The following is a 27153-nucleotide window of genomic DNA, read 5'->3' on the forward strand; positions in this document are numbered from 1 at the left end:
TGGATAGCCATCAAAAGGTTGGTTAATTGGCTTGGTCATTTAGCTGGGGACAAAATAAAAATTCTCTCCTATAAAAGAGTACAACCTGATTTTATATTAAGGTCAATGATACGGGACCTTTTTTATGTTTGTAATTTCGATGGCCTAGCTATGGCACCGTATTATTTTTAGACATAACTTTCAAGATTACACATCGTTCCGCTATGAATGGTATTAAATATTCCGTATGACGACTATTCCATAAATAGTTTTCTTGGAGTGTAAGGACGAGAGTCGTGAACCTTTCTCCCGGCTATAATTAGATAAGTTTTTTTTTGTATTTCATACACATGCTGTTTAGTTTTTAGGTTATGTGACACATTAGAAACAGCGTGGTGCGTGCTACATTATGTTGTTGTCCTTCCTCCAGAGCATGGAATTCTGGAGGATGGACATAATGGTTATATTTAATTAATATGATGAAAGCAATTGCAAAGTGCCAGCACGTAGACATGACCACAGTTGACTTCACAGCAATCAGACAAATCAATTTCATCAGCATCTCATAAAAAGGGTACCAACCAATTAAAGGGTCGGTCTATGGCGAAGAATGGCCATAAAAGTGCCATCTATTATTGAGGTTAATTAATATGTATGGACAGCAATTAAATGTGGTCTCCTCCCAAGGGATATTTAGATATCCTTGGCGGCTTCGATGAAACCTTACACATGTGTTTGTTAATTATTTTTCATTACAAGGAAAAAGAAAAAAGTTCAACAAAATTCCAACACATGCTGTGGTTCAAATTCACTATGGGGCGAAAAGCGATGGAGAGCGACCGGAAACGGATGATATAAAACTACACACATGAAACATTAACTTTTCATCACTTTTATATTTAATATTTTTTAGTAATTATTTCACAAATGTATTTCAAAATCACCTTCTTTAAAATTTCACTTCAAAACACCCAAGTAATTTCGTTTTTAAACCAAAAATTTGTTACTAACGCCGCCACCAAAGTGAAAAACCATGTGCTTTTCAACTAACTCTATATTTGCGGCAAGGATATGATAGAAGGCAAAACTACGAAAAGGAGGTTTTTGGCAGTTTTTCATTCGTTGTATGGGTATTTCTTCTTTGTACAACTGCGCAATACACAACAAACACACGGCCTGTCTGTCGTCACACTTGTCGCGTAGCGTAAACTTGGCTGTATGGATGGATAGTAGTAAAATCATTTCAAAACGTTTGCCATGCAGACGAGATGGTAAGCGGCGGCAACAAAACATGTAAGAATGATACATGAAAAAGGAAAAACAACAAACCTGCCAACCTGCTTTCTAGGCGTACCAACAATGATAATTACGATGATGTCGTTGATGACGACGATGATATGTTTAATAAACCAAAAAGGATAACAACAACAAACAAAATTTTTTGTTGGCCTTTAAACAGAAATTAACAGAAATTTGTAAAATAAGAAAACAAAAACAAAATTATGCTACAGACAGGCGCATAGCCATCCAATAGTACGACGAGTAGATACACCTGAATGAGAAGAAAAAAATGACCGAATGCCGATTAGGGACATTATTCGTATTTTCGTAGTTATGTGACCGGCAAAACAAACGATTGATGATCAGATGTTTCGTGAAGCTAAGGGAAAATATAGGATAGTGAATGCAAGGGGAGTGATAAGAAGTAAGCTGTCGCAAAATTATGAAATTGCATCGCTCTACAGCATCGGAATATAAGGTACTATTAACCCAAAACACGAAATTTAAGCTGCAGCGTTTGTATCTCAGGTAAATATACCATCCCACAAACGCCATACACAGTCAAATGGGTCATTTAGGATGTAATGAATACCCATCCTCTACCTAAGGTCCACATTTATTCAGAAATGACACGTAAGATAACTGCAGAGGTTGGTAACACAGGTTTGTGTCTAAGGTAAATGAGGTAAATGTGCCAACTATTGCACATTTCCCCACTTCCACCCTACCAATGATACAATGACAAGCCTTCCGGTACAATCGTGACTGAACTAATTAGAGCACTAGAAACAAGGCCTTAAAATGTTTTTCCACAAACATTTCAGAATTGAAAGAAAGACATCTCTCAATTCAAAGATTTCGACTCAACAGAGAGGCCTGTGTCCACAATATCGCACGAACAGGTTTATATGGTAATGAATATCCACATTTCCTACCAAAGGTTCAAATTTATTCGGAACGTCGTCGTATTTCATCTATGTTCGACGGCGCAGAAGATAACTGCAGAGATTGGTAATGGCTATATCACTCCATATGCTTTTTCACATGTATGACATCAGTTGATCTCTATATTAGTATACCCAAAGTGACAACAACATGTGAAAAAGCATATGATGTGATATAACCATAACAAAGGTTTGTGTCTATGGTAAATTTTGACAGTTTTGAACGTGTAGTTAGCAACTATTGTCAGTTTCCTCACTTCTGTCCTACAAATGATACCAAGACAAGCCTTTAATATGGACATTTGAAGTTTGATCAGAACATTTCCCGAACAATCGGAAGTGATCTAAAAAGAGCACGCAAATATCCGAAAAGAGAAAAGAAGACATCTTTCACTCGACCCTACGAACAGGTTTATATGGTAATGAATATCCATTCCCTATCAAATGTCCACATGTATTCGGAACGTCGCACGGTGGTCGAAATCACTGATCTAGCGGCGCGAAATTCATAACTTGCAAACGAATTGAGATACGTCACTGAAATTTTGCACAAACTCAGCTTGTACCTGTGAGTAATAATGGGCCAAATATGAACAATATCGGCTAATGTTTTGGTATAGCCCCCATATAACGGTACCTTCCGATTTTCGGTATTTTGAGGATTTAAGCCACAATTTCTCAGCAAATTAGCTGTAATTTTGTATTTAGGGTTCCTAGTGGTCACAAAATATTTCCACCAAACTTTATGAACATAGGTCCACGTTTTGATATAGCCCCCATGTAACCGTACCTCCCAATTTAAGGTATTTTGAATATCATGTCCACATTTTTAATTCAACTTGGCTGTAATTTTGCACTCCGTGTTCTCACTGCGTATAAAATCTTCTTGCAAAACATTTTCAATACGGATTTATGTTTCGATGTAGTCCCTTTTATGGTGCCCCCGATTCGTTGAATTTTTACTTGTTATCCCATATTTAATAACATATTTAGCTATAATATGGTATTATAGTGTCTCCGGGGGTAGATTTCCTCCTTGCAAACATTTCTCAAGAAAGGTCCATATTTTGATTTAGCTCCCATACAAAAGCACAGCTAAATTTGTATAAATTTCACGCAAAATCCCTTATTTTAAATGTGCAGTCATCAAAAGATTTGCAAATATTCGCAGCCCGAATGTGGTTATTCAGTATCCAGAGAGTCCAATTTCATTCCCCAAAAACAAATCGGACCTAAGTTCGGCCAAGTTTACAAGATGCACTCTATGGAACAAGCGCGTACAATCCATAAAAACACTAAAAAATTGAATTTTTTGAAAATTTATTGCTATATAACTAAGTACCTTCAGACCCCAAACTAATTTTTATAATTTAAATCACACCCTCTGCTATTAATTAAAAATATATCTTGTCCATTTTCATTACGAATTTATTTAACATTTAAACAAATATGAAGTTAATTTTTTGCAACAATTTTTTAAAATCTGATGCAACAAAAACTCTTGTATTTGATAGCGAATAACTGAGTGAATATTTACAACAACAAAAATGAAAAAACAAAATCTTTGTCTGCAAAGTGTCTGTAATCTATACAAAGGAAAACATTTCGCAATTTTATAGTTCGATTTTTTGACTTTCGCGCCGCTAGATCAGTGGTTTCGACCAGTGTGCGTCGTCGTATTTCATCTATGTACGACGGCACAGAAGATAACTGCAGATATTGATAATAAAGGTTTGTGTCCAAGGTAAATTATGACAGCTTTGAATGTGTAGTTGGCAACTATTGTCAGTTTCCTCACTTCCACCCTACTAATGATACAATGACAAGCCTTTAATATGGACATTTGAAGTTTGATTAGAACATTTCCTGAACAGTCGGAACTAAACTAATTAGAGCATTCTAGAATGGAAATAGAAAAGACATCTCTTAATTCAAAGATTTCGATCTGATCTAGACGGCATAGAAATCTAAAACAGAATCAATCATTGCTTGCCTCCCAAATGTCAAATTATAAAGGAATGCCAGAGCCTCTTTGCAATTCCGAAGGCGCACAGTGCACACAGAGAAAAGATATTGTGGGAGCAATCATATTCTAAGAGTAAAATAGTTTATTTTAAAAATTTGAAAATATATATTGTTGTTTCAACCATATATTTCGTATCAGGAAACATAATGACACAAAATACACTGGTGTGCGAAATAATAGAGCTACTGAAGTTAAAACGCATTAAACGTTTCTAAATCACTTCTGAAAAGTGTGTTATGGCGCAATTTGCATTTTTATAATGGAACAACATTATTCCATAAATAAAATTCAGTCAACATTTGTCCAATTCGGGGGTTGACCCTGTATTAGGCAGGGCAGAGCCTGTAAAAGGTGTGCGAAATAATAGAGCCAATTTAAGTAAATAAGTCAATTTCTTAAGGAAATGTAAATTTGGCCGTCAAAATCATAGGGAAACCTTTAGTTTTCCTTCCTAACACTATTCTACTGAATTAACCTGCACCAAAAATTAAAGTTGTAACTCCCGTTCCAGAGTTATTTGGGCTGAAAACGAATATGGGCCCAGAATCAAAGAAAATGCCCCATAAAGAAAATGTGATAAACTGCTATCAGAAATAAGAAAACATTAAAAATCCGTCGAAAAAAGTTAATATTTTTATGATTTTAGATCAAAAAATGGGATGTCCTATAAGGAATATTACCCTTTGTAGCTCATCTGCTCTAATAAACGAGTAAATAATGGATTTCTATCTACTCTAACAGATCTTAGGTAAGAACAGCCTTAAACAATTTATGGATACTGAAATCACGAATCCTTAACATAAAGGCAGAATATGTTTACACGTGATCGTAGATGAACGCGTGGGTTGGCCTATGGCTGAACATTTTCCTTGACAGGTGGTATAAAATTTATTTAATTTGAATTTCGTGCTGCGGAAAACAGGAGCGGGAAGCGTTCTGGAGCTTTCCCTAAAGCGGTTCTATCTGAAAATTGGCAGTGGTAGTTGCTTAATGTGTTCATACCGCCAATCAATAACAGTGCCTTGCGTTATATACACGAGATCAGTTCGCTTTTGGAGGGCAATAGTCATCTGGCGATAGTCATCTTTTCTTTTGCCTTAATTGTCAAATAAATGTCAAATAATCAGTTTAGACAGTTTTTCCCTTTTTTACACCACGAAATTTGTCGAGCTTTTACTACTTTTTGGGGTTAAGGAACGCATTTAACTGCTTTTGGATAACGTGGATAATGGATTTACTGCATTTGTATAACGTGGATAATGAATTTACAGTATTTGGATAACGTAAATAATGAATTTGCTGTATTTGGATAACGAGGATAAGTGCATTTAGTACATTTGGATAACGTGGATAATGAATTTACAGTATTTGGATAAAGTGGATAATGAATTTACTGTATTTGGATAACGTGGATAATGAATTTACTGTATTTGGATATCGTGGATAATGAATTTACTGCATTTGGATATCGTGGATAATGAATTTACAGTATTTGGATAAAGAGGATAATGAATTTGCTGTATTTGGATAACGAGGATAATGAATTTACTGCATTTGGATATCGTGGATAATGAATTTACAGCATTTGGATACCGTGGATAATGAATTTACGGCATTCGGATAACGTAGATAATGAATTTACTGTATTTGGATAACGTGGATAATGAATTTACTGCATTTGGATATCGTGGATAATAAATTTACTGCATTTGGATACCGTGGATAATGAATTTACAGTATTTGGATAGCGTGGGTAATTAATTTACTGCATTTGGATAACGTGGATAATGAATTTACAGTATTTGGATAACGTGGATAATGAATGCTAAAGAAACAAATTCGAATCTCGCCAAAGTACAAAGTAATTCAGCTTCGAAAAAGTTTTTATTTTTGCTTCAAAATTATTCTTTGTATTTGGATAACGGTGATAGTGAATTTACTGCATTTGGATAACGTGGATAATAAATTTGCTGAATTTGAATAAGGCGGATAATGAATTTACTGCATTTGGATAACGTGGATAATGAATTTACTGTATTTGGATAACGGTTATAGTGAATTTACTGCATTTGGATAACGTGGATAATGAATTTACTGTATTTGGATAACGGTTATAGTGAATTTACTGCATTTGGATAACGTGGATAATGAATTTACCACATTTGGATAACGTGGATAATTAATTTGCTGAATTTGGATAAGGCGGATAGTGAATTGACTGCATTTGGATATCGTGGATAATGAATATGCTGTATTTGGATAACGTGGATAATGAATTTACAGTACTTTGGTAACGTGGATAATGAATTTCTGTATTTGGATAACGTGGATAATGAATTTACTTCACTTGGATAACATGGATAATGAATTTTCAGTATTTGGATAACGTGGATAATAAATTTGCTATATTTGGATAACGTGGATAATGAATTTACAGTATTTGGATAACGTGGATAATAAACGTACTGCATTTGGATAACGTAGATAATTAATTTACTGCATTTGGATAACGTGGATAATGAATTTACAGTATTTGGATAAAGTGGGTAATGAATTTGCTGTAGTTGGATAACGTGGATAATGAATTTACAGTATTTGGATAACGTGGATAATAAATTTACTGTATTTGGATAACGTGGGTAATGAATTTACTGCATTTGGATATCGTGGATAATGAATTTACTGCATTTGGATATCGTGGATAATGAATTTACAGTATTTGGATAACGTGGATAATGAATATACGGTATTTGAAATGGATTTACTTCATTTGGACACCGTGGATAATGAATTTACAGTATTTGGATAACGTGGATAATGAATTTACTGTATTTGGATAACGTGGATGATGAATTTAATGCATTTGGATAACGTGGATAATGAATTTACTGCATTTGGATATCGTGGATAATGAATTTACTGCATTTGGATAACGTGGATAATATGTTTACTTTATTTGAATATCACGGATAATGAATTTACTGCATTTTGGATAACATGGATAATGGATTTAGTTTATTTGGACAACGTGGATATTTATCTTGCCTCATTTGGATAACGTAATATCCTCACGTGGATAAAGGATTTTCAATTACTGTCTCATTTTTTTTCAATTCCAACATGGAACACCCTTTTCATCCAAACTGACCCACCCGAAATAGTCGACATTTGGTAATCGTAAAAAACGAAATGACATAAAATAAATGACTGGTTACTATGACGGTGACAGTGGTGCTGATGATGATGATTATGATGCTAATAATGACGACGACGACCTGAACAACAATAACAAAAACAAGAAAAACTAACAAAACTGGGGGATGACTGACAATGCAGCATTTTTATGTTGTTGCGTGAAATAAAATTCCAAAAGACAAACAATAAACATTTTAATGGACTTTTCCAAGTAAACACAGCCAGCCAGCTAAACAGGCAGGCAGTCAGTTAGACGGAAACGGAAATCAATATTTTTGTAATTGAATGTTAATTGTTTTACAATATGACAATATTACCAAGAAAACTAAATGTGGCGTTTCTAATAAATTATTGGTGGATGGATTTTATTATGAAAGACCCAAGTTCAAATTCTTTAAATAGAGCAGAACGCTCGAAGAAGAGAAAGAATTTCCAGTGAACCTTTTATAGGTATACAAATAAGCTGAAGTATGTTAAATTCATTGAACTTTGAAATACAAAAAAAAGGTGAATTTTTAAATAATGTATACAGCCACAATTATAGGCCTTTTTTGGAACTCAACGGCAATTGTTTGTCGTAAACATTATTTATTACCTGTCACAAGACTCGTTGATAGCCAAATCTAAATGTATTTTTGTGTTATTAATTTAATTTTCTTTGCTTTTTATTGCTTCTTTTTAGATTAATAACAAAATGCAATCAAACAAATTTTTAACAAGCTTTTGTTTGTTTGTTGATGTGCCCGTGCATTTTTTGTAGAGCGTGCGTTGATATCGCACAAGTTGTGTGCTTTTTTTAGCTTTAATTTATCTAACCTTGAATATTCTTGTTTATTTTTAATGCTTTTGTTTTTATTTTTAATGTGTGTATTTTTATAACAACAACAACAAAATAAAATAATCAAACCAAATGTTGCAGAAAAAATGCAAAACAAATTATTGGTCGTCTGCGTCTAGAAAAATTTAAAATACTAAAAGAAAAATAAAAGAACAACAACAAAAAATATAAAATATATTCGCATGACGACCTACACCATGGATCATAGGATTAGGAGCATCTTCATTCGCAATTTCAATTTCAATTTCAACGTGGATAATCGATTTACTTCATTGGATAAAATGGATAATGACTTTGCATCATTAGGATGTGGTGGATAATGAATTTACTTTATGTGGATAACGTGGATAATGAATTTAGTGTGTTTAGACAAACTAGATAATCAATTTACTTAATTTGTATAATGCGTATAATGTATTTACTTTATTTGGATAACGTGGATAGTGACTTTACTGTATGTGGATAACGTGGATAATGAATTTACTGCATTTGTGTAACGTGAAAAATCAATTTACTTCATTTGGATAACGTGAATAAACAATTTATTTTATTTGGATAACGTGGATAGTGAATTTACTGTATGTGGATAATGAATTTACTGCATTTGGATAACATGAATAATAATTTCACTTCATTTGCATAATGTGGATTAAAATTTACACCATTTGGAATTTACTGCATTTGGATAACGTGGATAACGAATTTGCTGAATTTGAATAAGGCGGATAATGAATTTACGGTATTTGGATAACGTGGATAATGAATTTACTGTATTTGGATAACGGTGATAGTGAATTTGCTGAATTTGGATAACGTGGATAATGAATTTACTGTATTTGGATAACGGTGATAGTGAATTTACTGCATTTGGATAACGTGGATAATGAATTTACTGCATTTGGATAACGTGGATAATGAATTTACAGTATTTGGATAACGTGGATAATGAATTTACAGTATTTGGATAACGTGGATAATGAATTTACAGTATTTGGATAACGTGGATAATGAATTTACTGCATTTGGATAACGTGGATAATGAATTTACTGCATTTGGATAACGTGGATAATGAATTTGCTGAATTTGAATAAGGCGGATAATGAATTTACAGTATTTGGATAACATGGATAATGAATTTACTGTATTTGGATAACGGTGATAGTGAATTTGCTGAATTTGGACAACGTGGATAATGAATTTACTGTATTTGGATAACGGTGATAGTGAATTTAATGCATTTGGATAACGTGGATAATGAATTTACTGCATTTGGATAACGTGGATAATGAATTTACAGTATTTGGATAACGTGTATAATGAATTTACAGTATTTGGATAACGTGGATAATGAATTTACAGTATTTGGATAACGTGGATAATGAATTTGCTGAATTTCAATAAGGCGGATAATGAATTTGCTGAATTTCAATAAGGCGGATAATGAATTTACAGTATTTGGATAACGTGGATAATGAATTTACTGCATTTGGATAACGTGGATAATGCATTTACTGTATTTGGATAACGGTGATAGTGAATTTACTGCATTTGGATAACGTGGATAATGAATTGACTGCATTTGGATATCGTGGATAATGAATTTACTGCATTTGGATAACGTGGATAATGAATTTACAGTATTTGGATAACGGGGATAATGAATTTACAGTATTTGGATAACGTGGATAATGAATTTACTGCATTTGGATTACGTGGATAATGAACTTACAGTATTTGGATAACGGTGATAGTGAATTTACTGCATTTGGATAACGTGGATAATGAATTGACTGCATTTGGATATCGTGGATAATGAATTGACTGCATTTGAATAACGTGGATAATGAATGTACAGTATTAGGATAACGTGGATAATGAATTTACAGTATTTGGATAAAGTGGATAATAAAATTACTGCATTTGGATAACGTGGATTATGAATTTACTGCATTTGAATAACATGGATAATGAATTTACTGTATTTGGATATTTGGATAATGAACTTAACAGTATTTGGATGACGTGGATAATGAATTTACAGTATTTGGATAAAGTGGATAATAAATTTACTGCATTTGGATAACGTGGATTATGAATTTACTGCATTTGAATAACATGGATAATGAATTTACAGTATTTGGGTAACGTAGATAATGAATTTCTGTATTTGGATAAAGTGTATAATTAATTTACTTCATTTGGATAACGTGGATAATCAACTTACTTTCTTTGTATAACGTGGATAATCAATTTACTTCAGTTGGATAACGAGGACAATCAATTTATTTTATTGGATAACGTGGATAATAAATTTACTTTATTTGAATATCGTGGATAATGAATTTACTTTATTTGGATAACGTGGATAGTGAATTTACTGTATGTGGATAATGAATTTACTGCATTTGGATAACGTGAATAATAATTTCACTTCATTTGGATAATGTGGATTAAAATTTACACCATTTGGATAAAATGGATTACCAATTTACTTCATTTGTATAAAGTGGATAATCAATTTGCTTCATTTGGTTAACGTGGATAATCAATTTACTTTAGTCGGATACTATGGATAATGAATTTACTGTGTTTGGATAACGAGGATAATGAATTTACTGTGTTTGGATAACATGGATAATGAATTTACTGTATTCGTATAATGTGGATAATCAATTTACTTAATTTGGATAACGTGTATAATGAATGTACTCTACGTGGATAACGTGGATAATCAATTTACTTCATTTGGATAACATGGATAATAATTTTACTTCATTTGGATATCGCGGATAATGAATTTACTTCATTTGGATTACGTGGATAATTTATTTACTTCATTTGGATAACGTGGATAATCAGTTTACTTCATTCGGATAACTTGGGTAATGAATTTACTGTATTAGGATAACGTGGATAATGAATTTACCTTATTTGGATAACGTTGATAAAGAATTTACTGCATTTAGATAACGTGGATAATTAATTTAATTCATTTAGATAACGTGGATAATGAATGTACTATATTTGGATAATGTGGATAATGAATTTGCTCTATTTGGATAAAGCGGATAATGAATTTACCCAATTTGGATAACGTGGATAACCAATTTACATTATTTGGATATGGTGGATAAAGATTTAGCTTCGCACGGATAACGTGGATCCGCCTTAATTCATCGCCCCAACGACACAGCCGCACACCACCAAAATTGATCCTGGTCCAATGTCGGAAAGTCCAAAGGGGCGGGCATCCACAGACAAATCAGTCACACAAGGCCCCGGCTAGTGTGACAGTCAGAGCTCCGAATACTTGCTCGAATTCCACTCGCAAGTGAAATTCTTCTCGAATTCGAGCAAATTGATTGGGGCAAACTGCATCCTCCCCCTACCAAACAAAAACTTACCCCACTCACAAATAAACATGACACTCCCCCAACCAAAAAAAAATTGAACCCAAAAAATCTTACCACCTCCCCCAACTTTTCGAGTAAATCGGAGCTCTGTTGACAGTTCCACCTTTGACTACCACTAAAGCTGCTGGGGCAACCAAGAGCAAGAAGGGTTTTGGGGACCGAGTTTTCAAAAATCTGGTAAACAGATATTTGGGAAACAAATAGTCCGGTTTCGACGAGGAAGGATGTTGCTGTGGGAAATCAGGTTGCTGATACCACTGACGGTCCACTAACCTCAAAGCATGTGTGAAGCGATTGAGATCTTCCGAAGATTCACAGCCAGCTGCTAAGAGAAGGGTGGAACGTCCGTCGAGCAGTCACCCGGCTTTGTAAGGAAAGATGACCGCTCGCCAGACATTTAAGGGAGTTTAACCTGGAAAGGCCTGCAAAGGTAGCCCTCGACTAAACGCCCCAAAACATATTGGTGAAAAGTCACAGGAGTCACCCAGACCTGCAAGGTGAAACCGACTACATTTTGTCAATCCTGGACTTTGACACAGCAGAGATAATAATCGCTGAAAGGAGTAGACAATACCTGTCACCTTATCCATCTTAACTAATGGAAGAAGGGACGGGCTCTTGTGTGTAAGAAGGAGAACTGAACGTCAAGAGTTCGTATAAACTTAAAGATAACTACAGTGTTTTTCAGGTAAAAGTTTTTGCAGTGCTGAAAGTCTTAGAACTATTAATGGGAATGGCTGACTTTGCCGATAGGATAGTCACGGTATACGTGGATAGCCAGACTGTTCTTAAGGCCTTAAGATTATTCACCATTAAATCTAAGACGGTTCAAAGTTGTAGGTCTATCTTTAAAACATGATATATTACGGTTAAGTGCCACCAGGGCACTGCAATGTTGAGGGAAATGAGACAGTTGGTGAACTGCCAACACGAGGCTCCCAGTCCTCTGACCATACGGTGAAGGACAGCATAAAGCTATCGATTTACTTCTTTCTTGACAAACTGGGTAAGCTCTACGTAGAGAAAATAATGAGGTTTTCGTAGGACGAGCCTGGTTGCAAGTCAATCTGGCCGGCAATTTCAGGGCGTAGATTTGCGTCCCTTTCTCACACTATGTAAATCAAAGTCCTGTATCGTTGTAGAGGCCATTACGGGTCACTGCAGCATTAGATCTATGACAAGTAAGAGGGAGGTTAGCAACATTGAGTAGTGCAAGCTATGTGAACATGTGGAGGAGACTGAAACAATTGATTACCTTCTCAACCGGTGTCCTATACTGACCGTCAAAAAACCAAGGCTCTCTGGCGTCCATGTGATTGTACCTCTCTCTATCTCTCTCTCTCTCTCTTACTTCTCCTCCACAGATCCCACAGCCCTGTTAACTTATTACAGGAGACATAAGTGGCTATGGAACCCATTATCTCTTCCCTACCTCTCTGTTCCAACTACTTTTCTCCTATCTCCGAGAGGTATCTGCGAGAGGTTTCTTTCGCTTATCTTGTCTTCCTGCGATACCTATTCAAATTGCTGGCAGTGTTCCACAAATTGCCATGCAAAATTTACATATATTTTTGGAATCTATAAATGCATTCTTGTAAGTCCGTATGTATGTGTGTGTGTGCGCGTGTGTGCGGATTGCCGCTGATATACTCGTATGTACATATTTTCATATTAAACGATATAAATTAAAATACACTTTCGTTTTCAATTTTTATGTGTACCTACGGCAAATATTTTATCAGACACAGACGCAGCGACTGTCAGACCATGTCGTCGTCTTCGTCGGTGTACACACATTATTTAATACTGACGATGAGGCGCACAGTATTCGGCGGCAAATGTAAATTGCAATGTTTCTTCTCACGAAACATTTTAAAAGAAATACGTTGTTATTCTATAGACTGAGGAGTGTTTTCAGGGACTGAAGGTGATCTGGTAACTGATGATCACATAAGCCGCATGGCATCCTTGTCAGTTCTGGCAAAGAATAAAGACTAAGGGCGTTAACCTAGTTCGAATTTGACTCGGAACTTCTTTATTCTTTTACAAGGAGCACAGCAGAAATTTCCCAAGGCCTTGTAAACCGACAAAGACCAAGAGTTTGGTTTATTGTGAATATTTTTGTGTCATATAATCGCTGCACTCGTAGTCTCGGTTTTATTGAAAAAGAAAACAACAAAAACTAACAAACGAAAAAAATCACTAATCAAGCGACAACGACGGAGGACGACGACGACACACAAAATACGCAAAAAAGTACACATGTCGTCGTCTGTCTGCCCAGTTTTAAGTGGTTATGTGAATTCTATTACAAATGAAAGGGAAATCCTCTCCCCCTCCATGGGTAGACTAAAGAGGCAGAGGATATGTAGTTGTAAGAACTAAATAATGCCGATTATGAATGGGAGGCATCATGTCGCACAATTATTCGGTAGTAAAGAGAGGTTATAACGAAATAAAAAAATTGTCAGAGATGGAAATATTCAATGGCAATATTTTAAGTTAATTGCCTGAGGGGTATTATAATATATAGTAGTTCCACAAACATCTGCGGAGGGGCAAGGGAAACTTCTATCATATCACTGTGTGCACAACGATTCGTAAAAGCTCCTTCCAGCTCCCCCAGTAGCTTTAGCGGCAGTCGCAGGCGGAGTTGTCACACTAACTGAGTCCTTGGATGGCTTCGTCTGCGTCCCTACGGCTTTTCTGACTTCGGACCGGGAGCACAATTGCTCGAGTTCGATGTGTCGTTGGGACCGATGGAGTCAAGTTAACAACATTGGTACACGCAAGGACTCCGGACAGCTTGAGTCCATCGGTTGTGAAATGGCACCTGTTGTGAAGTGGTCGTCTTCGGGCTACTAACTGAATGGTTGATGAACCGTGAGTCGTATCAGCTACTAGAACTAGCTCCATTTTCACGGAGGAGCTGGACTTGTTTGTTGCCACCGAGTTTGCAGTTATCTGTTTACCAGATTTCAGCAAATTCGGAGTTCCAGAACCCATCCAGTCACAGTCGCAGACGAGGCAGCCACACAATATCTGAAGCTTTGAGTCCGATCGTGTCGTTTGGGGACGGTGGAGTAAAGTTTACACCGTTACCGATCGCAAGGGATCCGGACAACTTGGGACCACCGGTTTTTCGGACTTGGAGCTGGAAATGGTTGTTACCACAGAGCTTGCAAATATCTGTTTATCAAATTTATGCAAATTCTGTTTACCAGATTTCTGCAAAAACCCTTCCAAGTCCTATTTTTCTCAGCAGCTTTAGCGGCAATCACAAGCTGAGCTGTTACACTTGCTGAGGCCTTGTGTACCTGCTTCTTTTACGTCTGCCCATCTGAGCCAACTTGATGCAGTTCGATGATGTCTTTTGGGGACAATGGATCCGAACAGCTTGAGACCACCGGCTTTCGGCCTTGGATGGTCATTGCAGTTTCTGGACTGCTGACTGCCTCCGGACAAGGGAACAGAAACCGTTCGATAGGTAGCGAACACTTTTCAAAGTGAGGTTACTCCGTCTCAAAGCGTTTCACGAATATCAACTGAAGAAGACGTCTCTCTATTTGATTGAGATGGGATGATCATAGCGTCCATCATATATCATCCGTCATAGGGATATCTTTCCAGTTGCTCACGGGAGAACTTTTCCCGACTCAGAGGCGCACTTTCTTAAGTAGATCGAGCAATAGCCTGAATTCTTTCATTCGCACCCTCCATGATCGCAGTTGTCTTCCAGTACATTCTAAGAATTTTTTGAAATTCCCCACGTTGGGCGCCAAATTGCAAAGTAAATATGTTGGTCTGCAGGTCTTCCAAAAATATTTCTAAAAAATCCACGGCTGTTGTTGTGCAGGTCTTTGAAAAAATATTCCTAAAAAATCCACGGCTGTTGTTGTGCAGGTCTTTGAAAAAATATTCCTAAAAAATCCACGGCTGTTGTTGTGCAGGTCTTTGAAAAAATATTCCTTAAAAAATCCACGCCTGTTGTTGTGGAGGTCTTTGAAAAAATATTCCTTAAAAAATCCACGCCTGTTGTTGTGGAGGTCTTTGAAAAAATATTCCTTAAAAAATCCACGCCTGTTGTTGTGGAGGTCTTTGAAAAAATATTCCTAAAAAATCCACGCCTGTTGTTGTGGAGGTCTTTGAAAAAATATTCCTTAAAAAATCCACGCCTGTTGTTGTGGAGGTCTTTGAAAAAATATTCCTTAAAAAATCCACGCCTGTTGTTGTGGAGGTCTTTGAAAAAATATTCCTAAAAAATCCACGCCTGTTGTTGGCAGGTCTTTGAAAAAATATTCCTAAAAAATCCACGCATGTTGTTGTGCAGGTCTTTGAAAAAATATTCCTTAAAAAATCCACGCCTGTTGTTGTGGAGGTCTTTGAAAAAATATTCCTAAAAAATCCACGCCTGTTGTTGTGGAGGTCTTTGAAAAAATATTCCTTAAAAAATCCACGCCTGTTGTTGTGGAGGTATTTGAAAAAATATTCCTTAAAAAATCCACGCCTGTTGTTGTGGAGGTCTTTGAAAAAATATTCCTTAAAAAATCCACGCCTGTTGTTGTGGAGGTATTTGAAAAAATATTCCTTAAAATATCCACGCCTGTTGTTGTGGAGGTCTTTGAAAAAATATTTCTAAAAAATCCACGCCTGTTGTTGTGGAGGTCTTTGAAAAAATATTCCTAAAAAATCCACGCCTATTGTTGTGGAGGTCTTTGAAAAAATATTCCTAAAAAAATCCACGCCTGTTGTTGTGGAGGTATTTGAAAAAATATTCCTTAAAAAATCCACGCCTGTTGTTGTGGAGGTCTTTGAAAAAATATTCCTTAAAAAATCCACGCCTGTTGTTGTGCAGGTCTTTGAAAAAATATTCCTTAAAAAATCCACGCCTGTTGTTGTGGAGGTCTTTGAAAAAATATTCCTAAAAAATCCACGCCTGTTGTTGTGGAGGTCTTTGAAAAAATATTCCTAAAAAATCCACGCCTGTTGTTGTGGAGGTCTTTGAAAAAATATTTCTAAAAAATCCACGCCTGTTGTTGTGGAGGTCTTTGAAAAAATATTCCTAAAAAATCCACGCCTGTTGTTGTGGAGGTGTTTGAAAAAATATTCCTTAAAAAATCCACGCCTGTTGTTGTGGAGGTCTTTGAAAAAATATTCCTTAAAAAATCCACGCCTGTGGTTGTGGAGGTCTTTGAAAAAATATTCCTTAAAAAATCCACGCCTGTTGTTGTGGAGGTCTTTGAAAAAATATTCCTTAAAAAATCCACGCCTGTTGTTATGGAGGTCTTTGAAAAAATATTCCTTAAAAAATCCACGCCTGTTGTTGTGGAGGTCTTTGAAAAAATATTCCTTAAAAAATCCACGCCTGTTGTTGTGGAGGTCTTTGAAAAAATATTCCTTAAAAAATCCACGCCTGTTGTTGTGGAGGTCTTTGAAAAAATATTCCTTAAAAAATCCACGCCTGTTGTTATGGAGGTCTTTGAAAAAATATTCCTTAAAAAATCCACGCCTGTTGTTGTGGAGGTCTTTGAAAAAATATTCCTTAAAATATCCACGCCTGTTGTTGTGCAGGTCTTTGAAAAAATATTCCTTAAAAAATTCACGCCTGTTGTTGTGGAGGTCTTTGAAAAAATATTCCTTAAAAAATCCACGCCTGTTGTTGTGGAGGTCTTTGAAAAAATATTCTTAAAAAATCCACGCCTGTTGTTGTGGAGGTGTTTGAAAAAATATTCCTTAAAAAATCCACGCCTGTTGTTGTGGAGGTGTTTGAAAAAATATTCCTTAAAAAATCCACGCCTGTTGTTGTGGAGGTCTTTGAAAAAATATTCCTTAAAAAATCCACGCCTGTTGTTGTGGAGGTCTTTGAAAAAATATTCCTTAAAAAATCCACGCCTGTTGTTATGGAGGTCTTTGAAAAAATATTCCTTAAAAAATCCACGCCTGTTGTTGTGGAGGTCTTTGAAAAAATATTCCTTAAAATATCCACGCCTGTTGTTGTGCAGGTCTTTGAAAAAATATTCCTTAAAAAATTCACGCCTGTTGTTGTGGAGGTCTTTGAAAAAATATTCCTTAAAATATCCACGCCTGTTGTTGTGCAGGTCTTTGAAAAAATATTCCTTAAAAAATCCACGCCTGTTGTTGTGGAGGTCTTTGAAAAAATATTCCTTAAAAAATCCACGCCTGTTGTTGTGGAGGTCTTGGAAAAAAATATTTCTTAAAAAATCCACGCCTGTTGTTGTGGAGGTCTTTGAAAATATATTCCTAAAAAATCCACGCCTGTTGTTGTGGAGGTCTTGGAAAAAAATATTTCTTAAAAAATCCACGCCTGTTGTTGTGGAGGTCTTTGAAAATATATTCCTAAAAAATCCACGCCTGTTGTTGTGGAGGTCTTTGAAAATATATTCCTAAAAAATCCACGCCTGTTGTTGTGGAGGTCTTTGAAAAAATATTCCTTAAAAAATCCACGCCTGTTGTTGTGGAGGTCTTTGAAAAAATATTCCTAAAAAATCCACGCCTGTTGTTGTGGAGGTCTTTGAAAAAATATTCCTTAAAAAATTCACGCCTGTTGTTGTGGAGGTCTTTGAAAAAATATTCCTTAAAAAATCCACGCCTGTTGTTGTGGAGGTCTTGGAAAAAAATATTTCTTAAAAAATCCACGCCTGTTGTTGTGGAGGTCTTTGAAAATATATTCCTAAAAAATCCACGCCTGTTGTTGTGGAGGTCTTGGAAAAAAATATTTCTTAAAAAATCCACGCCTGTTGTTGTGGAGGTCTTTGAAAATATATTCCTAAAAAATCCACGCCTGTTGTTGTGGAGGTCTTTGAAAAAATATTCCTTAAAATATCCACGCCTGTTGTTGTGGAGGTCTTTGAAAAAATATTCCTTAAAAAATCCACGCCTGTTGTTGTGGAGGTCTTTGAAAAAATATTCCTTAAAAAATCCACGCCTGTTGTTGTGGAGGTCTTTGAAAAAATATTCCTAAAAAATCCACGCCTGTTGTTGTGGAGGTGTTTGAAAAAATATTCCTTAAAAAATCCACGCCTGTTGTTGTGGAGGTCTTTGAAAAAATATTCCTTAAAAAATCCACGCCTGTTGTTGTGGAGGTCTTTGAAAAAATATTCCTTAAAAAATCCACGCCTGTTGTTGTGGAGGTCTTTGAAAAAATATTACTTAAAAAATCCACGCCTGTTGTTGTGGAGGTCTTTGAAAAAATATTCCTTAAAAAATCCACGCCTGTTGTTGTGGAGGTCTTTGAAAAAATATTCCTTAAAAAATCCACGCCTGTTGTTGTGGAGGTCTTTGAAAAAATATTCCTTAAAAAATCCACGCCTGTTGTTGTGGAGGTCTTTGAAAAAATATTCATTAAAAAATCCACGCCTGTTGTTGTGGAGGTCTTTGAAAAAATATTCCTTAAAAAATCCACGCCTGGTGTTGTGGAGGTCTTTGAAAAAATATTCCTTAAAAAATCCACGCCTGTTGTTGTGGAGGTCTTTGAAAAAATATTCCTTAAAAAATCCACGCCTGTTGTTGTGGAGGTCTTTGAAAAAATATTCCTTAAAAAATCCACGCCTGTTGTTGTGGAGGTCTTTGAAAAAATATTCCTTAAAAAATCCACGCCTGTTGTTGTGGAGGTCTTTGAAAAAATATTCCTTAAAAAATCCACGCCTGTTGTTGTGGAGGTCTTTGAAAAAATATTCCTTAAAAAATCCACGCCTGTTGTTGTGGAGGTCTTTGAAAAAATATTCCTTAAAAAATCCACGCCTGTTGTTGTGGAGGTCTTTGAAAAAATATTCCTTAAAAAATCCACGCCTGTTGTTGTGGAGGTCTTTGAAAAAATATTCCTTAAAAAATCCACGCCTGTTGTTGTGGAGGTCTTTGAAAAAATATTCCTTAAAAAATCCACGCCTGTTGTTGTGGAGGTCTTTGAAAAAATATTCCTTAAAAAATCCACGCCTGTTGTTGTGGAGGTCTTTGAAAAAATATTCCTTAAAAAATCCACGCCTGTTGGTCTACAGGTCTTTCCAACGGAAGAAATAGAAAAATTCCTCGGCTTAAATGTCGTTTAGGGGCAACTCTCGGATCGGGCTGAAAATTTTAAATTAGATAGCCCTTGGCATCCTGAATACAACGATATATAATTTTCCGGGGGGAAGTCCATACTTCCCGAGATATGGGTAATGACATTTAGGAAATTTCTTACTTTCACACCTTTAGGTTGTTTAGGAGCACCTCTCGGATCGGGCTGAAATTTTTACAGTAGACAGCCCTTGGCATCATGAATACAACGATATATAATTTTCCGGGCGGGAAGTCCATACTTCCCGAGATATGGGTCTTAACATTTTACAATTCTATCGTGAGCAATATGGGGCATCGTTTTAAAGCTTATGGAGAGAACTTTTATGCACGCGTTTTGATCGCGTAGCCCACTTTTGACCCTGTCCATAGGAGAAAGTTTTAAATCCCCGGCCGAAGGTCGGCTACTTAAATACACTTTCAATTTAAAAGAGAGCTTTGATCGGGTAGCCCACTTTTGACCCTGTCCATAAGAGAAAGTCTTAAATTCCCGGCCGAAGGCCGGCTACTTAAGAACACTTTCAATTTAAAAGAGAGTTTTGATCGCGTAACCCACTTTTGACCCTGCCATAGGAGAAAGTCTTAAATCCCCGGCATAGGTTTTAAAAATAATGGTGATAAAAGTAAAAAAGTCAAGACCCATATCTCGGGAAGTATGGACTTCCCCCCGGAAAATTATATATCGTTGTATTCAGACTGCCAAGGGCTATCTATTGTAAAAATTTCAGCCTGATCCGAGAGGTGTCCCTAAACAACCTAAAGGTGTGAACGTACGAAATTTCCGAAATGCTAAGACCCATATCTCGGGAAGTATGGACTTCCCCCCGGAAAATTATATATCGTTGTATTCAGGATGCCAAGGGCTATCTATTGTAAAAATTTCAGCCTGATCCGAGAGGTGCCCCTAAACAACCTTAAGGTGTGAAAATTATATATTTTTGGAATCAGGGTCCCAAGGGCTACCTATGGTAAAAATTTCGGACCGATCCGAGAGGTGCCCCTAAACGACACTTGTTCCAGTTCCTCAACAAATATAAAATATTTCAATTAATGTCCTTACAAATGTAGACATCTTCAGTTTCCAAAAGTCAGGGACCATATTTTGGGAAGTATTGACGACTTCCCCCACTAGATTTGCTAAATCCAATACAATGTAAACGTACACTAACGGAATAGCCATCTCCGTCGAGACAATGTAAATTACATGGGAGAGAAGAAATATTAACAAAAATTCGTTCACAAACAGACCTACCGCAATGTGAAGAAATGTTGGCTGACAACGGCTACGGCGGCGGCACATAGACATTTTCTTTGACTCTGTTGTTTATTTGCACAGAAACACAAACACAAACAAACACTTTGCCGAGAGGAATTTGTTTATTTATTTAGTTTTTCTATGGACAAAACAATTACGGCACTTGTTCTTTAATATCCTTCGTATTGTAGAACAGTCGTCGGCGTCGGAATCATTAAATTTATAACGACAACAACAATAAAAACATTATGGATGGTATGTGTGTTCCACTATTTTTTATGTAAACATAATTAAATCGAGTGTAAACATGCCCGAGGACAATAAAGTAACTGCAACATTTCATAGGCAATTGACCATTTGATTATAACGCGCCCGAAAGCCGCATGGGAGGAGTTTTTCATTAAACGAGAATAAAACAATACATTATCCGGTGGCAGCCAAATGGCCGGGTAACATGACGAGCATATAAACAATAATTATTAAGTCCTACAATTGCCGCAGAGCGAAAGAGACACTGCTGGCTGCCGTGTTGGAACCGTTTAATTATGTAGACCGAATGACACTGACTAACAGCAGCAAACGACGACAAACAATCGTCAACAAGCCAGCGACGACGACGACGACCAAGTGACTAGGTAGGTGGTGGTATGTGGCAGCAATATTTCTCTATTATTTGTATTGCCTCCTCGGGCTGCTGCTGCAAATGTCTGTCTGTTTGTTATTGTTGTTTTTTGTTGAAGGTGGACAAACAGACAGCCAGCCAGCCAGCCACTCAGTCATCCATCCTCCAATGTCCCCACATTGTTTTTGTTGAATGATTCTACTACTACAGAGTATTTATTTTATCATTTGGTCTCCAAAGAGTCATTTCTCGTAGTGGTTGTCGTCGTTTGTTGTTTGTTTAGACAACCCAACATGCCGTGGGGGTATAGACGGCCTAGAGTCTGGTTTATATGAATTGCCTGCCCCCCGACTATTTGTCTATACATCACAGTTACAAAACAGCTGATTCCATATGAAAACAAACAGCAAGGCGACATCACCATAAAAAGTAATGTGAGACTTTGAATTGGTGATTTGTAAATTAACTGAGAAAGAGAGAGAGAGAGAGAGAGAGAGAGAGAGAAAGACAGTTGGGTAAGTTGTGTAAACACGGCCAGACGCATTATTATTATTTACACAATAAATAGAGGAATTTGTGGTGTTTGAAAAAATATTCCTAAAAAATCCACGACTGTTGTTGTTGTTGTAACAGTGTTTTTATTATGTTTATATGTTCGTTCCTCTGTTCAATCTGGCTCTGGGTCTATCTACAGTTCCAGAAAAGTGGCTGCTTCGATGGGATGTAGGTGGGTAGGTTTGGCGGGGCAGTTAAAAAGGTGTTGTGTGTCGTGCGGGCCCATGCCGCATACTGGGCATATGTCTTGCACGGCGCGATCGATTTCCGCCCAATACGAATTTAGGCGACTGCAATATCCCGAGCGTAGTTGAGCCAAAACTACTCTGGTTTGTCGTGGCAGCTAACGCTCCTCAGCGGCGATAGATGGAGGATGTACTCCGAGTACTTTATTCACACTATAATTGCTTAAGGCCTCGGCAACTGCGTCCGTGTGAATGCTATTCAATCCTGCTTGATATGCTTGTTGATCTAGGGGTTCTCTCCTGTATCGTTGGACCTCTACCTCTAGAGCATGGATATCCTTCCTGATCTCCCTGAATGGGCCGGGCCTACCCACAAGATGGTGATTTGGATGGCTCACACGATAACATCCAAGCAGGTACTGCAACGAAAGCATCTCATTGTGTTGCTTTACAGGAAGAATTTTTGCCTCCTCATGTAGATGGTCCATTGAAGATTTGAGGAGGCACCCTGTCGCTGTTCTCAAGCTGGCATTCTGGCAAGTTTGAATCTTTTTCCAGTTCGTGTCACACAATCTCGGGGACCAGACTGGAGCCGCATAGTTTACCACAGACCGACCTAACGCGTTATACGTGGCCAACAAGGTTTCTTTATCTGCACCCCAAGTGCTGCCGGCCAGGGACTTGAGGACCTTATTCCTACTTTTCAACTTGTCGCAGATAGCTGTGGCGTGTGCGCACGACGTGAATGTAGTGTCGAATGTGACCCCTAAAATTTTAGGGCAGTTTGTGGTCGGAATTCTGCTACCGTCGACCACGACATTCAACTCACGTCCAAACTGCGCTGTCCATGTGGTGAACAGAGTGGCTGTAGATTTTGTGGCGGAAATCTGCATATTCCTCGAATGGAAAAAGGTGGTAAGATCGGTTAAATAGTTGTTCAGTCTCTCACAGATGTCATCAGGATAGGTACCCGACGTCAGGAACGTGCAATCATCCACATACGTTACGATCTCGATGCCGTCTGGAGGGGGCGGAATACAGGAGAGGTAGAGGTTAAACAGTTCCGGAGATATCATCCCACCTTGGGGAACTCCCTGTTTCACTCTACGGGTTTTGGACTTCTTGTTCCTGAATTCCACGTACGACTGGCATCCACACATATAATTGACTATCCAACGTTTCAAGTTTGGCCGGAGGGTTGTCTGCTCAATGTCCTCAAACAGCGTGGAGTGCCTGACTGTATCAAAGGCTTTTGATAAGTCAAGCGCCACCATCACTGTTCTATCGAACGGCCGTCTCTGGTTGAGTCCTTTACAGATATATGTGGTAATGGCGTGCAGCGCTGTTGTCGTGCTGTGTTGCTTACGGAATCCATGCTGATGATCTGCAACTTGATAGTTATTTGTGATACTGGGGAGGAGCAAGGCCTCAAGTGTCTTTGCTATGGGCGACAAAAGCGAAATCGGTCTGTACGATTCACTTTTGCTGGCATCTTTGCCGGGCTTCCCTAGTGGGAACACCCAGCCCATTTTCCAGACTTCGGGAAAAAGGAGGGTGGCTAGCGACAAGTTGAAGACTTTGGTGAGATACTCGACTCCCGGCTCATCCAGCTGCTTCAACATTACCGTGGGGATTCCATCAGGGCCCAACGCTTTGGATGATTTAGCGTTCCTGATGGCATTGGCAACATCATCCATTGTAAATTGTGGTGGTTCATCCTCGGCAGGAAGATATCTGATGCGACGTAATACTCTTCTCTTCGCCCTGTCACTCTCGGGATGCTCGACAAACTGTCGATTGAAATTACTTGCGCACCTCTTCGGGTCAGTCAACGTAACGTCGCCAAACGTGACTGAGGTCCTATCTTCCCTTCTTCCAGGGTTCGAGAGTGACTTAACCGTTGCCACAATTCACCTATACCGGCTCCAATGTTGCAGCTCTTCAGATGATTTAACCATTTGTTCCGCTTATGCTCGCCCACCAGCCTGTTAACTTCCAGTGTCAGCTCCCTGACTCTGGGGTAAATTCTACTGGGAAATTTGGTCTTACTTCGGGTATTCGACCAGCAGGGATATGGCGAGCAGCTGCAGCGGTGATGATGTCCCGGAACGTCCTTTCCGCTACCCGAACAGCAGAAGGATTGGGCAATTCTCTGAAGCGGTGATTGGTGAACTCTCTGAAACTCGGCCAATCAGCTTTCTTATGATTGACGAATGTGCGGCGTTCAGAGGTAATGAAGTCGGGTGGTCTGCTAATGGAGACAATTATGGGGAGATGGTCTGATCCAAGGGAAATGACGGGTTGCCAGGTAACGTCATTTGTCAGACCAGGTGACACGATGGTTATGTCAGGCGAACTGTGACACTCTTCTCTAATTCTGGTAGGGGCGTCCTTATTGACCATGCAAAACGTAGAGCTATCAATCTGCTCAGCCAGCGCTGTACCTCTCTGGTCGTTTCCGAGGGCCGAATGCCACATCTCATGATGCGCATTAAAATCCCCCAGGACCAGACGATTATGACCTTGCAACAGCGGGCTAATGTCAGGCCTATAATCAGGGATACAGCTATTTCTCGGCGGGAGGTATACATTCAGCAACTCTATCTCGGCAGCTCCACACCTGACTGCTACCCCCATACATTCCATGTACGGGTCATTAGAGACAGGCTCAAGCGAGATAGGTCTGTATTGGACAGACTGGTGCAATATGAAAGCCAATCCCCCACCTCCACTTCTGGTGCGATCTTTCCTCAGAACATTGTAACCATCACAATGCTCTAAGCTGTGGTTGTTGTTCAGCTTGGTTTCCTGCACCGCCGACTGGATTCCACGACTGTTGGTCTGCAGGTCTTTGAAAAAATATTCCTAAAAAATCCACGACAGTTGGTCTGCAGGTCTTTGAAAAAATATTCCTAAAAAATCCACGACAGTTGGTCTGCAGGTCTTTGAAAAAATATTCCTAAAAAATCCACGACAGTTGGTCTGCAGGTCTTTGAAAAAATATTCTTAAAAAATCCACGCCTATTGTTGTGCAGGTCTTTGAAAAAATATTCTTAAAAAATCCACGCCTGTTGGTCTTTGAAAAAATATTCTTAAAAAATCCACGCCTGTTGGTCTTTGAAAAAATATTCTTAAAAAATCCACGCCTGTTGGTCTTTGAAAAAATATTCTTAAAAAATCCACGCCTGTTGGTCTTTGAAAAAATATTCTTAAAAAATCCACGCCTGTTGGTCTTTGAAAAAATATTCTTAAAAAATCCACGCCTGTTGGTCTTTGAAAAAATATTCTTAAAAAATCCACGCCTGTTGGTCTTTGAAAAAATATTCTTAAAAAATCCACGCCTATTGTTGTGCAGGTCTTTGAAAAAATATTCTTAAAAAATCCACGCCTATTGTTGTGCAGGTCTTTGAAAAAATATTCTTAAAAAATCCACGCCTATTGTTGTGCAGGTCTTTGAAAAAATATTCTTAAAAAATCCACGCCTATTGTTGTGCAGGTCTTTGAAAAAATATTCTTAAAAAATCCACGCCTGTTGGTCTTTGAAAAAATATTCTTAAAAAATCCACGACTGTTGGTCTTTGAAAAATTATTCTTAAAAAATCCACGCCTGTTGGTCTTTGAAAAAATATTCTTAAAAAATCCACGCCTGTTGGTCTTTGAAAAAATATTCCTAAAAAAATCCACGCCTGTTGGTCTTTGAAAAAATATTCTTAAAAAATCCACGCCTGTTGGTCTTTGAAAAAATATTCTTAAAAAATCCATGCCTGTTGGTCTTTGAAAAAATATTCTTAAAAAATCCACGCCTGTTGGTCTTTGAAAAAATATTCTTAAAAAATCCACGCCTGTTGGTCTTTGAAAAAATATTCTTAAAAAATCCACGCCTGTTGGTCTTTGAAAAAATATTCTTAAAAAATCCACGCCTGTTGGTCTTTGAAAAAATATTCTTAAAAAATCCACGCCTGTTGGTCTTTGAAAAAATATTCTTAAAAAATCCACGCCTGTTGGTCTTTGAAAAAATATTCTTAAAAAATCCACGCCTGTTGGTCTTTGAAAAAATATTCTTAAAAAATCCACGCCTATTGTTGTGCAGGTCTTTGAAAAAATATTCTTAAAAAATCCACGCCTATTGTTGTGCAGGTCTTTGAAAAAATATTCTTAAAAAATCCACGCCTATTGTTGTGCAGGTCTTTGAAAAAATATTCTTAAAAAATCCACGCCTGTTGGTCTTTGAAAAAATATTCTTAAAAAATCCACGACTGTTGGTCTTTGAAAAATTATTCTTAAAAAATCCACGCCTGTTGGTCTTTGAAAAAATATTCTTAAAAAATCCACGCCTGTTGGTCTTTGAAAAAATATTCCTAAAAAAATCCACGCCTGTTGGTCTTTGAAAAAATATTCTTAAAAAATCCACGCCTGTTGGTCTTTGAAAAAATATTCTTAAAAAATCCATGCCTGTTGGTCTTTGAAAAAATATTCTTAAAAAATCCACGCCTGTTGGTCTTTGAAAAAATATTCTTAAAAAATCCACGCCTGTTGGTCTTTGAAAAAATATTCTTAAAAAATCCACGCCTGTTGGTCTTTGAAAAAATATTCTTAAAAAATCCACGCCTGTTGGTCTTTGAAAAAATATTCTTAAAAAATCCACGCCTGTTGGTCTTTGAAAAAATATTCTTAAAAAATCCACGCCTGTTGGTCTTTGAAAAAATATTCTTAAAAAATCCACGCCTGTTGGTCTTTGAAAAAATATTCTTAAAAATCCACGCCTGTTGGTCTTTGAAAAAAT

The 27153-nt window shown here is 37.3% G+C and overlaps 1 protein-coding gene across 21 annotated transcripts in view; it reads right to left on the minus strand.

Annotated features, from left to right (window-relative positions):
• Nucleotides 1-27153, minus strand: part of LOC141399743 (phosphatidylinositol-3,5-bisphosphate 3-phosphatase MTMR4) — a 102100-nt gene that overhangs the window by 50717 nt on the left and 24230 nt on the right. For 2 of the 21 annotated variants that reach the window (XR_012411925.1, XM_073978995.1), the window contains exon 1: nucleotides 21006-21572. The exons of 16 other annotated variants lie outside the window; for them this stretch is intronic. The gene's annotated coding sequence lies outside the window, so the exon portion shown is untranslated. Of the gene's footprint in view, nucleotides 1-923; nucleotides 1153-21005; nucleotides 21839-27153 lie in introns of those variants that run through there. 3 more of the 21 variants (XM_073979002.1, XM_073979004.1, XM_073978996.1) reach the window with 3 other exon arrangements.

The sequence above is a fragment of the Musca autumnalis genome, unplaced genomic scaffold (genome assembly GCF_047663935.1).
Source record: "Musca autumnalis isolate F117 unplaced genomic scaffold, ASM4766393v1 scaffold_3, whole genome shotgun sequence".
In the NCBI taxonomy this organism is placed as follows: domain Eukaryota; kingdom Metazoa; phylum Arthropoda; class Insecta; order Diptera; family Muscidae; genus Musca; species Musca autumnalis.